We start from the raw sequence: 14,946 nt of genomic DNA, 5'->3' as shown, positions 1-14,946 counted from the left end.
AGAGCATAGAAAAGGATGGAATACTCCCAAACTCATTCTATGAAGCCAGCATAACCCTGATACCAAAACCAGGTAAAGACACCACACAAAAAAGAAAATTACAGACCAATATCCCTCATGAACATTGACGCAAAAATCCTCAACAAAATTCTAGTCAATAGACTCCATCAGTCTGAGACCGGAGAACTAGATGGTGCACGGCAACCACCAATGACCGCCCTGACAGGGAACACAACAGAGAGTCCCTGACGGAGCTGGAGAAAAGTAGGGTGCAGAACTCAAATTCTAGTAAAAAGACCAGACTTAATGGTCTGACTGAGACTGGAGAAACCCCAGAAGACTAGCCCCTGGTCTCGCTGTTAACTCAGAACTAAAACCTTTCCCAAAGCCAACTCTTCAGACAAAGATCAGACTGGAGTATAGGTAGATACAAGAGACTAAATGGGCAGCTCCTGTCCGGAGGTGAGATGAGAAGGCAGAAAGGGATAGGAGCTGATTGAATGGACACAGAAAATCCAGGATGGAAAGGGGGAGGGTGCTGTCACATTATAGGGATAGCAACTAGGGTCACATAAGGATGCGTGTATAAATTTTTGTATGAGAAACTAACTTGAATTGTAAACTTTCACCTAAAGCACAATTTAAAAAAAAATGTGGGATGGGGAAAAAAAAAAAAAAAAGACAAGAAAGAAAAGACCAAAATGGATGTCAAAAGAGACCCTGAAACTTACTCTTGAAAATCAAGTAGCTAAAGCAAAAGGAAGAAATGATGAAATGAAGATTTCAAAGGGCGGCTCAAGAAGACAAAGTAATATAATGAAATGTGCAAAGACCTGGAGTTAGAAAACCAAAAGGGAAGAACACGTTGGACATTTCTCAAGCCGAAAGATTTGAAGAAAAAATTCAAACCTCAAGTTGCAATATTGAAGGGAAAGTATTAAACGACACAGGAAGCATCAAAAGAAGGTAAAAGGAATACACAGAATCACTGTACCAAAAAGAATTGGTCGACATTCAACCATTTCAGGAGGCAGCATATGATCAGGAACTGATGGTACTGAAGAGGTCCAAGCTGCACTGAAGGCATTAGCGAAAAACAAGAGTCTAAGAATTGATGGAATACCAATTGAGATGTTTCAGCAAAGGAATGCAGCGCTGTAAGTGCTCACTTGTCTATGTCAAGAAATTTGGAAGGCAGCTATCTGGACAACTCACTGGAAGAGATCCATATTTCTGCCTATTCCAAAGAAAGGTGATCCAACCAAATGCAGAAATTATCTAACAATATCATTAATATCACACACAAGTAAAATTTTGCTGAAGATAATTCAAAAGCAGTTGCAGCAGTACATTGACAGGGAACTGCCAGAAATTCAAGACAGATTCAGAAGAGGGCCTGGAATGAGGGATATCCTTACTGATGTTAGATGGATCTTGGCTGAAAGAAGAGACTACCAGAAAGATGTTTACCTGTGTTTTATTGACTATGGCATATGACCATGTGGACCATAACAAATTATGGATAGCATTGTGAAGGATGAATTGTGCTCATGAGGAACCTGTACATGGATCAAGAGGCAGTCATTCAAACAGAACAAGGGATACTGCATGGTTTACAGTCAGGAAATGCGTGCATTGGTGTTGTATACTTTCACCATGCTTATTCAATCTGTATGCTGAGCAAATAATCTGAGAAGCTGGACTATAGGAAGAAGAATGGGTCAGCAGGATTGGAGGATGACTCATTAATAACCTGTGATACGCTGATGATAGAACCTTGCTTGCTGAAAGTGAAGAGGACTTTAAGCACTGATGAATATCAAAGACCACAGCCTTCGGAAAACAAAAAATCCTCACAACTGGACCAATAAGCAAGATCATGATAAATGGAGAGAAGACTGAAGTTGTCAAGGATTTCATTTTACTTGGATCCACAATCAACACCCATGGAAGCAGCAGTCAGTAAATCAAATGACGCATTGCATTGGGTAAATCTGCTGCAAAAGGTCTCTTTCAAGTGTTAAAAAGCAAACAAGTCACTTTAAGGATTAAGATGTGCCTGACCCAAGCCATGGTGTTTTCAATTGCCTCATATGCATGCAAAATCTGGACAACGTATAAGGAAGACCAAAGAAGAATTGATGCCTTGAATTATGGTGTTGGGGAAGAATACTGAATAGACCATGGACTGCCAAAAGAATAAACAGTGTATCTTGGAAGAAATACTGCCAGAAACTTCCTCAGAAAAGAAGATGGCGAGACTTTGTCTCAGTACTTTGGACATGTTATCAGGAAGAATCAGTCCCTGGAGAAGGACATCATGCTTGGTAAACTAGAGGGTCAGCGAAAAAGAGGAAGACCCTCAACAAGATGGTTTGACACAGTAGCTGCAACAATGGGCTCAATCATAACAAGGATTGTGAGGATGTCAGAGGACCAGGCAGCATTTCGTTCTGTTGTACATAGGGTCACTATGAGCTGGCACCTAACAACAACTGGAGGGGGAATGGTAGGAAGGGGGTGCTGGGGAGGTTTTGCTTAGGAGGCATTGAGTTAATGTTATACGGAAAAGGATAGAGAGAATGGGTGCCCAATGAAAAGTGTAATCAATGTCACTGAATTATACATGTAGAAATTGTTGATGGGGTGTATGTTTTTCTGTACATATTTTTACCACAATAAAAAAGGCTAATTTTGTGATGCATAAAATGATATGAAATCAAATTTCAGTGTCTCTCAATACAGTTTTATAGACACACATGCACACATCCACAAAAGATACTGACCCAGAAATAAATGGGCATTCTTCCAGCCCTCTAGAAAATTCACAAGTTCAAACATCCTGGAAAAGAAAATACTATCAAATTTATACATACTCCATGCTTGAAAAGCTGGGCTGGAATTGACAAGAAAGGTAAACCTAGTAAGAACAGCGGAACACCCGTATGACTTCCTAAATGATGTACCTGACAGTTCCACCTGCCAATGCCACTAATTCACATCATCACATAATCTCCACAATAAACAAAAACAAAGCCAAGGAATCTCAGTAATCATAGGATGAATGTGTTAGAATATTGTGTCAGACAACCGTTATATTTTGTCTCCTAATCATTACAAAATTAGACAGTAATTAAGGAAGGAAGATGATACTTGGATACCAGGAAAAAATATCCTCCTGCTTCTATGCCACCTGAAATCATTACATGATTGATAGACTATTGTCAAGAATTTTAAAAGCTTAAGAACAAGGAGAAATTAGTTTGTGTGATTATTATTACTAAATTTTAAGATAGAAAACAAAGTGGATTTTGGGAAATTAGAATATAAATATTAGAGCAGAACATTTTGCCATATATAGGAACAAAGATTAATGAATCTGTGCCATGAATTAGTGTCATTCCAGTAGGAATAACATGGATGTGGGCTCAAGTCCTGATTTTCCACTTACTAGCTCTATATAATCCTTGGCAAATTATTTAACCAATCTAACCTCATTTTACATACCTAGACATGATGGAAAATGATAGCTGTCTGGAAGGGCCATAGTAAACATTAGGAAAAATAAAAATAAAGTACCAGACATGGTGCCTACCATAGGATGAGTGATCAAAAAAGGGGGAAAGAATGGAAGCAATTGTTACTGTGACTGCATTTAATTAAATCTACTACTAAAGATAACCTGGATCGGAGAATTTTACTTAACCGTTTCTTTTGCTAAGCACAGTACTACAACAGAATTTTTCTTCTCAAAAGAATTTTTCTTTTGTACTTGCTATCACATACTTTGCACTCAAGGTGGGCAGGTCTTGGCTGTAAGATTTTTGAGGATAACAGCTGTGCCTCATTCATTTTTTAAGCCATGGCAACTAGCACAATGACTGGGACTTAATAAGTTTTTCACAGACACTTGATGAATGAATGAATTATACTCTCTACATTTATTCTCTTTCTTTTTCATGCCTGCAATGAACACGTAAAATCTAAGGGGGTAGAAAATAATATAACTTGCCACAAAGAAAGGCACATGATAAAATGGTATGATATGTAAAGGCTATTATTTTAGAAACTCTATTTGGGATATTTGTTAATGAAGGCCACAATCTTAAATTTCTTATGTAATCTTTTTGCACTCCACCAAAAGTGGTTCTCCACAGTAAACTTGCTACTATAAAAATCTAACTCTTATTGGCGGGAAAATTAGCAGACAGACTTGGCTCTGGTCTTTAATGGAAATGTAATCTGTAGTCTATGAGGGGTGCACTGCCATCACTGAATATCCACTTAGGGGATGAGCCCAAGGCTGTAGGCAGTAGTCCAAAAGCACTAACATCCCTCAGGTAACAGTGAGAGGATGAACAATGCCCCTGGGGAGAAGACTTGTTTCAGATTTCCTATTATTTTAAAAGTAAAACAGACAGTTGGTCATTTTATAACCATTTAGTCTGCTGAGGTTCTCTAATTTGCCAGTAAAAATCTTTACCACCATCCATCCAATAAGAACTCACAGCAAATTTGTTAGTTGAACAGTGAGTTCCCCTTGCAATAATGCAAAATAAACTAACCAGCTCCCAGTAAAAGCCATCCAGTAGTGCCAGATCCGTCCGTGACAGAAAAGATTCTTTATAATCTGGCCCCTTATTTATCTGTTTAGTTCTATCTCTGGTATTCTTCTTCCCAAAATTTGTGTTCCAAGATTTTGGAACTACTTGCCTTTTGTAAATATGCATGCTGTTGTTGGGTTCTGTTGAGTCGATTCTGACTCATAGCAACCCTATAGGACAGAATAGAACTGCCCCATAGCGTTTCCCAGGCTGAAATTTTTATGGGGGCAGATCACCAGGTCTTTTCTCTTGCAGAGCTGCTTTTGAGTTTGAACCACCAACTTTTTAGTTAGCAGCTGAGGCTTAACCATTGCAACCAAGGCTCCTATAATCCCAAAACCCCTTTGATGTTGAGTTGATTCTGGTTCTTAGTGACCCTATAGGACAGAGTAGAAAGGCTCCTATAAATATGCATAAACATGTATAAATATGTTTCTGTGCCTTTGCATATACTTCTCCCTCTTCCTGGAATGTCTTTCCTCCTTGGTTCATCTGGAAATCCTTTAACAGATCCTAGACCAAAGTCAGGTATCACTTCCAGTGTAAAAATTTATATAACCCTTCTTAGCATTTTACTGCTTGGAGTGCCGACTTTGGACCATGATGTATTTCTTCAGATAAAACTGTCATACTGAGTTTTAATTATTACTTATTTAGCCTATCTACTCCTCTAGATTCTGATCTCCTTGAGATATTGTAATACTTGTGCTATTTTGTATATCAAGATCCTAGAACAGTATCAGATATATAAATTTTGAATTTACATGCCCAGGTAAGTTTGGCTTCTAAAGGAGTATTTTAAAGCATTCAAGGAAGTTTTCAAAAGGTAGCAAAACTGTTGTTTCTAATTTAGCTACAATTACAAGAGGACATCCATCCTTAGAGTAATAGTATTTGTTATGGGTTAGATCATATTTTCTGAGAAAATCATATTTTATGAGGAATTAAATAAATTTTGATAAGAGTTTTTATATGCATTGATATTGATCATTCAACCACCAATTTGGAGTTAGGTAAAGTGCTGAGTTCTAGGAATTCAGTGTCATAAGCCCTCTATCTCCAGGATCTCACCAGTAAATGAAATAAATATATACATAGACAGATACACACCTACCATATGCAGACGACAACGCGCCCTCACTTGCTGAAAGCAAGGAGGACTTGAAATACTTACCAATGAAGATCAAAGACCACAGCCTTCAGTATGGATTACACCTCAACATAAAGAAAATGAAAATCCTCACAACTGGACCAATAAGAAACATCATGATATATGGAGAAAAGATTGAAGTTGTCAAGGATTTCATTTTACTTGGATCCATAATCAACATCCATGGAAGCAGCAGACAAGAAATCAAAAGACACATTGCATTGGGTAAATCTGCTGCAAAAGACCTCTTTAAAGAGTTGAAAATCAAAGATGTCATCTTGAAGACAAAGGTGCCCTTGACCCAAACCATGTTGTTTTCAATTGCTTCATATGCATGTGAAAGCTGGATGATGAATAAGGAAGACCAAAAAAGAATCGATGCCTTTGAATTATGGTGTTGGCAAAGAATATTGAATATACCATGGATGGCTAGATTATGTCTAACATTCTTTGGACATGTTATCAGGAAAGATCAGTCCCTGGAGAAGTAGGGGGTCAATGAAAAAGTGGAAGACTCTCAGCAAGATGGATTGACACAGTAGCTGCAACAATGGGCTCAAGCATAACAATGATTTCGAGGATGGCGCAGGACTGGGCAGTGTTTCGTTACGTTGTACATAAGGTCGCTATGAGTCGGAACTGACTCGATGGCACCTAGCAACAATAAAAACAATGTGATTTAATAGAAATATGAACAAATGTCTCTAGTAGTAAAGGAGAAAGCAACTAACTCTTTCTACAGGGAGTTTAATAAAGCTTCACTGAGGACATGCCATTTGAACAGAATACCGGTGTTTGAGTTATAATTTATGTGAAGGGGATGGGGATAAGGACTGAACATTGTAAGCAGAAAATTGAGGTTATGTTCATGGAAGACACAGTTTCCTGCTTGATGGCCATTTCCCAACTTCTTAACAAGAGAATCCAATTTTGTCTACCATTTGAAGTCAACCCCTCCAAGAAGGCAGGGTCCCTAACCCACCACAGGAGGTGAATTATGACTAGTTTCAGCTAATCTTCCTCTCACCAAGAGACTGGCAAGAGCATGAGATGAAATTCTGGCCAGTGGAACAAGAGGTAATATCTGCCTGAAGACTTCCAGGAAAGTATCCTCCTTCTAAAAAAAAAAAATGTAACATAGACAGAGACACTCCTTTTTACTGCCTGCAGACTCTGTTGTTTGAAAATGTGATTCATGAAGCTGCTGCAGCCAACTTGTAACCATGAAGAGAACAGAAACAACAAGCTGAAGATTTCAGAGCAGAGAAGGGAAGAATTTGGCTGTATGATGACATCATGTCAGTGAATCAGCCAACCCTGAAATCACCCTTTCTTTCGGCTTTTTCTATATGAAATAATAAATATCTTTTTGTTTAAGCTACTTAAATCATGTTTTATGAAAACATCCTAACTGATGCATTGTAAAAATGAATGATGCATTTGGGAAACAGTTAAAATTCCGTTTGCACCTTGGGGGAGGGAAGGTTTGGAAGAGTGAGTGGTGAGAGAAAGAAATGTTAAGTCTGGAAATATAGGTTAAGATTAGATCATGAAGACCCATCTATACTATGCTAAGAAATTCTCTGTCTCACCGTCTACAGAATCATGTTCACTAAAGTGAAGCAGAAAAAAGGAACCTCTGAGACAGATCTGAGTCTGATTTAAGAAATAAGAGGACTGACAGAATGGGGAGTAGAGAATGAAGACACAAGAAAATGAAATGCTTTTAAGAGAGTTATAGGAGATAATTTTGAATCAGAGAGAAATAGAAATAATTAAGAAAAAAGGTCTTGAATAAGGAGGACACCTGCAGTAATCAGATAGCCCCATTTTTCTGTTTCTCTTACCAAGGCAGTAAAAACCTTAGTCCTAAGTGTTTGAATAGGGCCAAAATTGGCAAGTGGCAAGACAGTATGAGAGCTAAACCAAAGGAGTGGTCATTATATTTAATTACCCTTATAAAGTGTTGTTTAATTACAGCTCTATCAAGACAGATTTAACTGTGCACTGTGAATATGCGGGCTTCTAAATGAACAGTGGGTCATACTTAAGTGTTAACACCTGCTATATCACTGTTCTCACAAAGTGAGAATGAGCCTCCATTTACCTCCTGTGTATGTTTATCAGAGGAAAATGAAGAGACATGAGACATGTCTCCCATGACCCTGTCTAATCAGTGTCAAACAGAGGTTGATTAACATTTATTTTTACTTTTTAAAAATATATTCCTTCTCATTTGAAGTATTTGCCAGCTTCTATCTATATAGTGAAGTCCCTGGGTACTGCAGATGGTTAACACACTCAGGTGCTAACTGGAAGATTGGAAGTTCGAGTCCACCCAGAGGTGCCTTGGAAGAAAACGTGGTAATCTACTTCTGAAAAATCAGCCATGGAAAACCCTATGGAGCAAAGTTCTACTCTGAGCCACATGGCGTTGCCATAAGTCAAAATTGTCTCAATGGCAACTGGAAAACAAAAACTATATAGTCCTTCACATTTTACAAAGTTTTTCCAAATATACTCATTCCATCAACATTTATTTATTCAATAAATATCTGTTGAGTTCCACTATATGCTACATGCTATGCTAGACACTGAAGATGCAATCGCACACAAAACAAGGCATGATCTCTCCTTTGCTTATAGCAATTATTCCATTACTAAGGTTCTACCTCAGACTCACCTGAGGAAGACTTAAATTCACTGATACCGGGGTTCCATTCTGGAACAAATAAATAAGTAAAGTAACGTTGATTAAGTAATGTTTAAAGAAGTTAAGCGACTTTCCCTGTTCACATATTGTGAATAGTTAGAACTGAAACCTATTCTTCCTAGTGATTAATCTAGTGTCCTTTCCATTGTATTGGATTTTCCAAAACCAAAACCCGTTGCCATCTAGTCTATTCCGACTCATAGCAACCCTCTAGGACAGAATAGAACTGCCCCATATGCTTTCCAAGGAGCAACTGGTGGATTCAAAATGCTGACCTTTTGGTTAGCAGCCAAATGCTTAACCACTGCACCACCAGGGCCTCTAAAAATCAGATGATATAGCAAAGGCTCATTTATATCTGGTTCTCTTCTCCTAGGTAAATGGGAAGATTTTACTTCCCCATCTCTCTGCAATTAGGCAAGCCATGTGAGTAGTTCTGGCCAATGGGTTGTGACATGCATCTCTTTTGTCCAAAGCATTTAGATACTGATATAAGACCCCTCAGGATATTTTTTTTTTCCCGTCTTATTGTGGTACCTGAGAACCTCTGTGTTCCTGATATTGTAGCTACAAGATAGTTGGCAGATCCTTCATCAAACTTGGTGTCTGAGTGACTGTGGAACAGACGCCCCTGCTGATCTGCACGGGATAGGTAGTACAAATAAGAACTAGATATTGTGAATTGTTTACTACAGCATAAGCCTAATCTAACTTGACTAATATAACTTCCTTCTGTTGGGTCAAAGGCAGTGTTAGTGGTAAACCAGAATGCTCAAGTCTTTATTCTTCTTTAAGTAAACAGTGGATTCCATCAGTTTCCATAAAACAGACCTGAAAAGCCCAAAAGCCCAAACCAAGGGATTGAATCTCCAGGAACAATAGCTCACTGTTGAGTTTCACCTTCCTCCTAAAATAGAAAGCAGGTGTCATCAATGGGTGCCAGGAGGTGTCTAAGTATATTCTAAGGGACCCATGACAACAAACTGTTTGTCCACTTATGTTTTCCAGTCCTGAACATGTACTTCTCTTACTGTTTCTAAAGACTCTGCTTAATTTTCCTATTGAGAACAAATCCATTACTGGTTGCCTCTCTATAATAATGTACCAGATTCAAAAAAAGATATGATGCGGGAAGAGTAATTCAGAATAACAGAGTAACCACCCATGATTATGGACATTGTGGTTGTTCATAGTATTTATACTTCCAAATAGAGTAAATTGGATTTACTTTTGCTGGGCCATTCCATTTACAGATATTATTCAACTTTCAGAAAAAGTTTTCCCCTTCTGTTCAAAGGTAATGAGAAATGCCAATCTGCGTCGTGAAACAGTGACGAAGCAGCCATTGCACATTGCACAGAAATCACATGTCATTTTATTCTAAGCATCAATCTGAGTAGCTACAAAATTAACTCCATTGCACTTAAAATATTTTAACTTTAAAATGAAAGTTTCATTTTGCCTCCCAAAGAAGTGAAATTGTTTTTCACTAAGCCCATAGTATGCAGAACAAACTGATTATTCCTATTTATAATTAACTTTGGCTGGGGTGAAAAATGCATTATTTCTGATTCTGTCCAATAGACAAATGGTTTTTACTAAGTGATATTTTAGGCAAAATTTAATAGTGAATTTAAATTGACACAGATATTGCCCACTAAAAAATTGTTTTACCAAGAACAACAAAGCAAGATTGGCATGCCTTATATGAAGCCTCCTTCAACTTGGCTAGACCCAAAACTTGTCTCTTTCAGCTCTAAGTTCACTTAAATGTGTCAAGCTAGTTTCCATCCACTCTCAGTAATAGTGAAGTTCTACTGCAAAATATTCTGTGCTCTCCTACTCCAGACGACTGAGCACATAGAGATGAAAACTCCAAGAAATGACTTTTTACCATTTTTCTTTAAAAGTTATTCTCTGAGCCAGGCGTCAACAGTGATCCATGTTTCTTTTCAAGTCAAAGTTAGCATGGTCCAGAGCTCCAGATTTCTTGATCATCTCATGACTACTACATGTTTGTGATTTTGTTAGCATTCTGTTTTTCTTTGGGGGTTTAGACGTTCTCGTATTAAAGCAAATTAAGGTTAATTTTGTTTCAATACCTTCATAATATTGTTTTTTCTGCATGGGGTTTGAGTTCTAACTCCACAGCTCATCAACTATGCAGACATGAGCAAGTCACGCACCTCCTGAGAACTCTGAATATTATAACTCCGAGAGACTTTAGAGTCCTTTGCAACACCCATATTTTAAAGATTAGGAAACTAAATTCTTGCAATAAATAGTCTCATTTGTTAAGAATTTCATGTAGCCCATCAGGAGACATCAGTATTTCTACTTCTGCTGCAATCATAGTTAACCTCCTACCCTCCAGTGGAGGGTAGATGATATAGCGTCACTAGGTCTACAACAGCCTGATGGAATGTAAACTGGAGCATCCGAGCAGCAGCCTCTGGCATGGCTCAGCACTCTATTTTCTCTGCACTGTTCTCAAATCTTTAATTGCATTAGGTTCTGCACTTTATTGCTTTAGAAATATGGCATTCTGTGTGACACATTTTGCCTTCACTGACTTCTGCAAAATTCAACTCTTTCTTAGTTATCTTGCAGCAGTAACAGGAGAGGTAATACCAAATGTGGTAGTGGTAGCAGTTGTAGTAATAATAAGAGTAATCATAAGAAGGATAGTAAGAGTAATAACAAACTACTCATGAGTTACTTGTCTGGTCCACTACACTCTAGGCCCCAAAAAGGGAACATGAACAGGAGTTCTGCATTAATAGAGAACATTAATCTTGATTTACAGTTCCTATTAATTCTCAGAGAATTGTTGGTTCTCAGACCAACTACTGATTTCATCTTACAGTAAACCTATAGGTGTAGGTTTATCTTACTATAGAGGTGCAGATGATGAAACTGAAGCACAGAGAGGGTAAGTTTCTTGTTCAGAATTGCACAGCTAATTAGTTTCAGGGCTGGGATTGAAATCTCAGCAGTGTGACTCTGGAGCCTAGCCCTTGACCACAACGCTTTATCGCTCTCTTCCTTCTAGTAAGTCTGCTGATCTAAGTTCCTCCAGGCCAAACTAGTCTCTCTGCCCACTTGTGACAAGAACTTTGTAAAACTTGTCTTAAGGAAAACTAGAACCAAACATTTATTTCTCCTTATCTTCATTGTATGATATTATAAAAATAAAATCCAATTATAGGGAAAAAAATCTACAAAATTTTGGTTTTAAATAATTAATATTCTTTCAACAATATGTTGTTTCCTTTAATATAAGTTACTCTGTTGTTTCCTTTAATATAAGTTACTATGTGATATATTTTTGTGTGCATTCATAAATCTAAGGTTTATTTTAATCTAAATATAGTCTATTTTTAAACTGTCACTTATGAACATCCATGTATTAAGATATATTCTCCTTCAAAGCACTTAAATTTATTACTGTGATAGATGTCACATGTATTTTGTTTCACTTATATATATACAACTTCCCTATCTTTGCCCTAACTCCAAAAGTGCATTAGTAGCCATGATGATTATCATTTATTAGTCTTTCCTAGTTTATATTCAAATTCAGGGAAAACAAATACATTTTTAGCAGAATCTTTTTCTAGGCAGTTTTCAGGAAAAGTTGTATACATTGCTCAAACCTCATTTGTGATCACATAACAGAGTTACTCACACCATTTAGAGACTATTCCGGAATCATGTGACTAAAGAGTTCAGTGCTAACTTTATCCATGAGTCATCATTGATTTGGAAGGAATCTCCAATTGGGATGTGTACTTTTAAATCTCATTGTGGGATATTTTTTACAATCCTGCATGTTCCTGCAGCACTTGCCACAAGGTAACATTTCCCTATTAGGAGTAATAGCTGAAAATATGTGCAAATGTTTGGAATCCTGGTGGACAAAGTCAACCAATACTCATTCAAGATCCAATCTCTTTAAACAACTATTTTTACCAACAAGAAAAAAAGCAAACAAAAAGAAGCATTTTATGAAATATTATCTGGATTAATATCCAAGTAATATCCTGATTAAGTCAATTATTTTGGTTTTTCTGCTACATCTGTACAACTTACTTCACAGGTCTTTACCAGTTGCTATGGAGTCGATTCTGACTCATGATGACCTCCTGTGTGGAGGTCAGACAAGAACTGTGCTGCATAGGGTTTTCAATGGCTAGTTTTTTGTAAGTAGGTAGCCAGGCCTTTCTTCCGAGGCACCTGTGTGTGGGTTTGAACTGCCAATTTTTCACTTAGCAGTAGAGAACATTAACCATTTGCACCACTCAGGGACTCCTACCTCAAAGACGTAGAGAGATTTAATTTGAGGTGCTTCCAAAGCACTTAGTAAGCATGTATTCTGCTTCTTTTTTCTTGTAAATTTTTGGAAGGAAGACACTATGTCTTACTCATTTTGGAATCCCTCTGTACCTAGAATAATTCATGTACTCAAGAAATAACTTGTTAAATTTATGAACAAATGAATGGATGAAATAAGGAATGAATAAAAACTAGTGAATTTTCATAAATTTTTTTTATTGTACTTTAGGTGAAGGTTTACAGAACAAATAGTTTCTCGTTAAACAGTCAGTACACATGTTGTTTTATGACATTGGTTAACAACCCCACAACATGTCAACCCTCTCCCTTCTCGACCTTTTGTTTCTTGTTTTTTGGTGTTGTTTTTTGGTGAAAATATATATAGCCAAAGATATACCATTTAAAAAATTTCTACATGCACAGTTCAGTGACATCAATTACTTTCTTCAAGTTGTGCTGCTATTCTCACTTTAGATGAAGGTTTACAGAGCAAAATAGTTTCTCATTAAACAGTTAGTACACATGTTGCCTTATGACAATGCTTAACAACCCTACTACATGTCAACACCATCCTTACTCAACCTTGGGTTCCTTATCACCAGCTTTCCTATCCCCCTCTGCCTTCTAGACTGTGTCCCTGGACTGGTGTACCTCATTATTCCCATTTTGCTTTATGGAGCTGTCCAATCCCTGGCTGAAAGGTGTACCTTGGAAGTGATTTCACCACTGAGCTAAAATGGTGTCTAGAGGCCATACTCTCATGGTTTCTCCAGTCTCTTTCAGGCCAGTAAATCTGGTCTTCTTTGTGTGTGTTAGAATTTTGTTCTACATTCTTCTCCAGCACTGTCCAGAACCCTCTGTTGTGATCCCAGTCAGAGCAGTCAGTGGTGGTAGCCAGGCACTGTCTAGCTGTACTGGACTCAGTTTGGTAGAGGCCTTGGTAGCTGTGGTCCACTAGTCCTTCGGACTAATCTTTTCCTTGTATCCTGTTCTCTTCATTCTCCCTTGCTCCCGAAGGGGTGAGACCAGTGGAGTATCTTAGATGGCTTCTCACAGGCTTTTAAGATCCCAGATGCTACTCACCAAGGTAGAATGAAGAACATTATCTTTATAAACTGTGTTATGCCAGTTGAGCTAGATGTTCACCAAGACCACGGTCCGCACAGCCCTCCACCCAGCAATTCAGTCCTTCAGGGAGTTTGGATGTGTCTATGGACCTTCCGTGACCTTTGCTTGTACAAGTTGTGCTGGCTTCCTCATTATTGTGTACTCTCTCACCCTTCACCAAAGATAACACTTAACTATTGCTTATTTAGTATCTCCCCCACACACACCTCCCATCCCTCATAACCAATATTGTTACCTTTTGTATGTAAACATTTTCATGACTTTTTACGATAGAGGTCTCATACAATATTTGTCCTTTTGTGATAGACTTATTTCACTCAGCAGAATGTCCTCCAGTTTCATCCACGTTATGAGATGTTTCACAGATTCATCATTGTTCTTTCTTGTTGCATAGTACTCCATTGTATGTATGTACCATAGCTTGTTTATCCATTCATCTGTTGATGGACATCTAGGTTGTTTCCATCTTTTTGCTATTGTGAACAGTGCTTCCATGAACATGGGTGTGCATATGTCTATTCTAGTGATGGCTCTCATTTCTCTAGGATATATTCCTAGGAGTGGGATTGCTGGATCCTATGGTATTTCTATTTATAGCTTTCTGAGGAAGCGCCGTATCATTTTCCAAAATGGTTGTATCATTTTGCATTCCCACCAGCAGTGCATAAGAGTTCTGATCTCCCCACAGCCTCTCCAACATTTGTTATTTCCAGTGTTTTTGAATCATGCCAGTAATGCTGGGATGAGATGGTATCTCATCGTGCATTTCTCTAATGACTAGTGATTGTGCACATTTCCTCATGTGTCTGTTCACTGCTTGAAAGTCTTCTGTGGTGAAGTGTCTGTTCATATCCTTTTCCCATTTTTAATAGGATTATTTGTCTTTTTGTTGTAGAGGTGTTGGATTTTCTTGTAGATTATGGAGATTAGACTTTTGTCTGACTTGTACTATCCAAAAATTTTTTCCCAGTCTGTAGGTTCTCTTTTTACTCTTTTGGTGAAGTCTTTTGAAGAGC

Source organism: Trichechus manatus, unplaced genomic scaffold (assembly GCF_000243295.1).
Source record: "Trichechus manatus latirostris isolate Lorelei unplaced genomic scaffold, TriManLat1.0 scaffold00055, whole genome shotgun sequence".
Lineage (NCBI taxonomy): Eukaryota > Metazoa > Chordata > Mammalia > Sirenia > Trichechidae > Trichechus > Trichechus manatus.
This window is presented reverse-complemented; position numbering follows the sequence as displayed.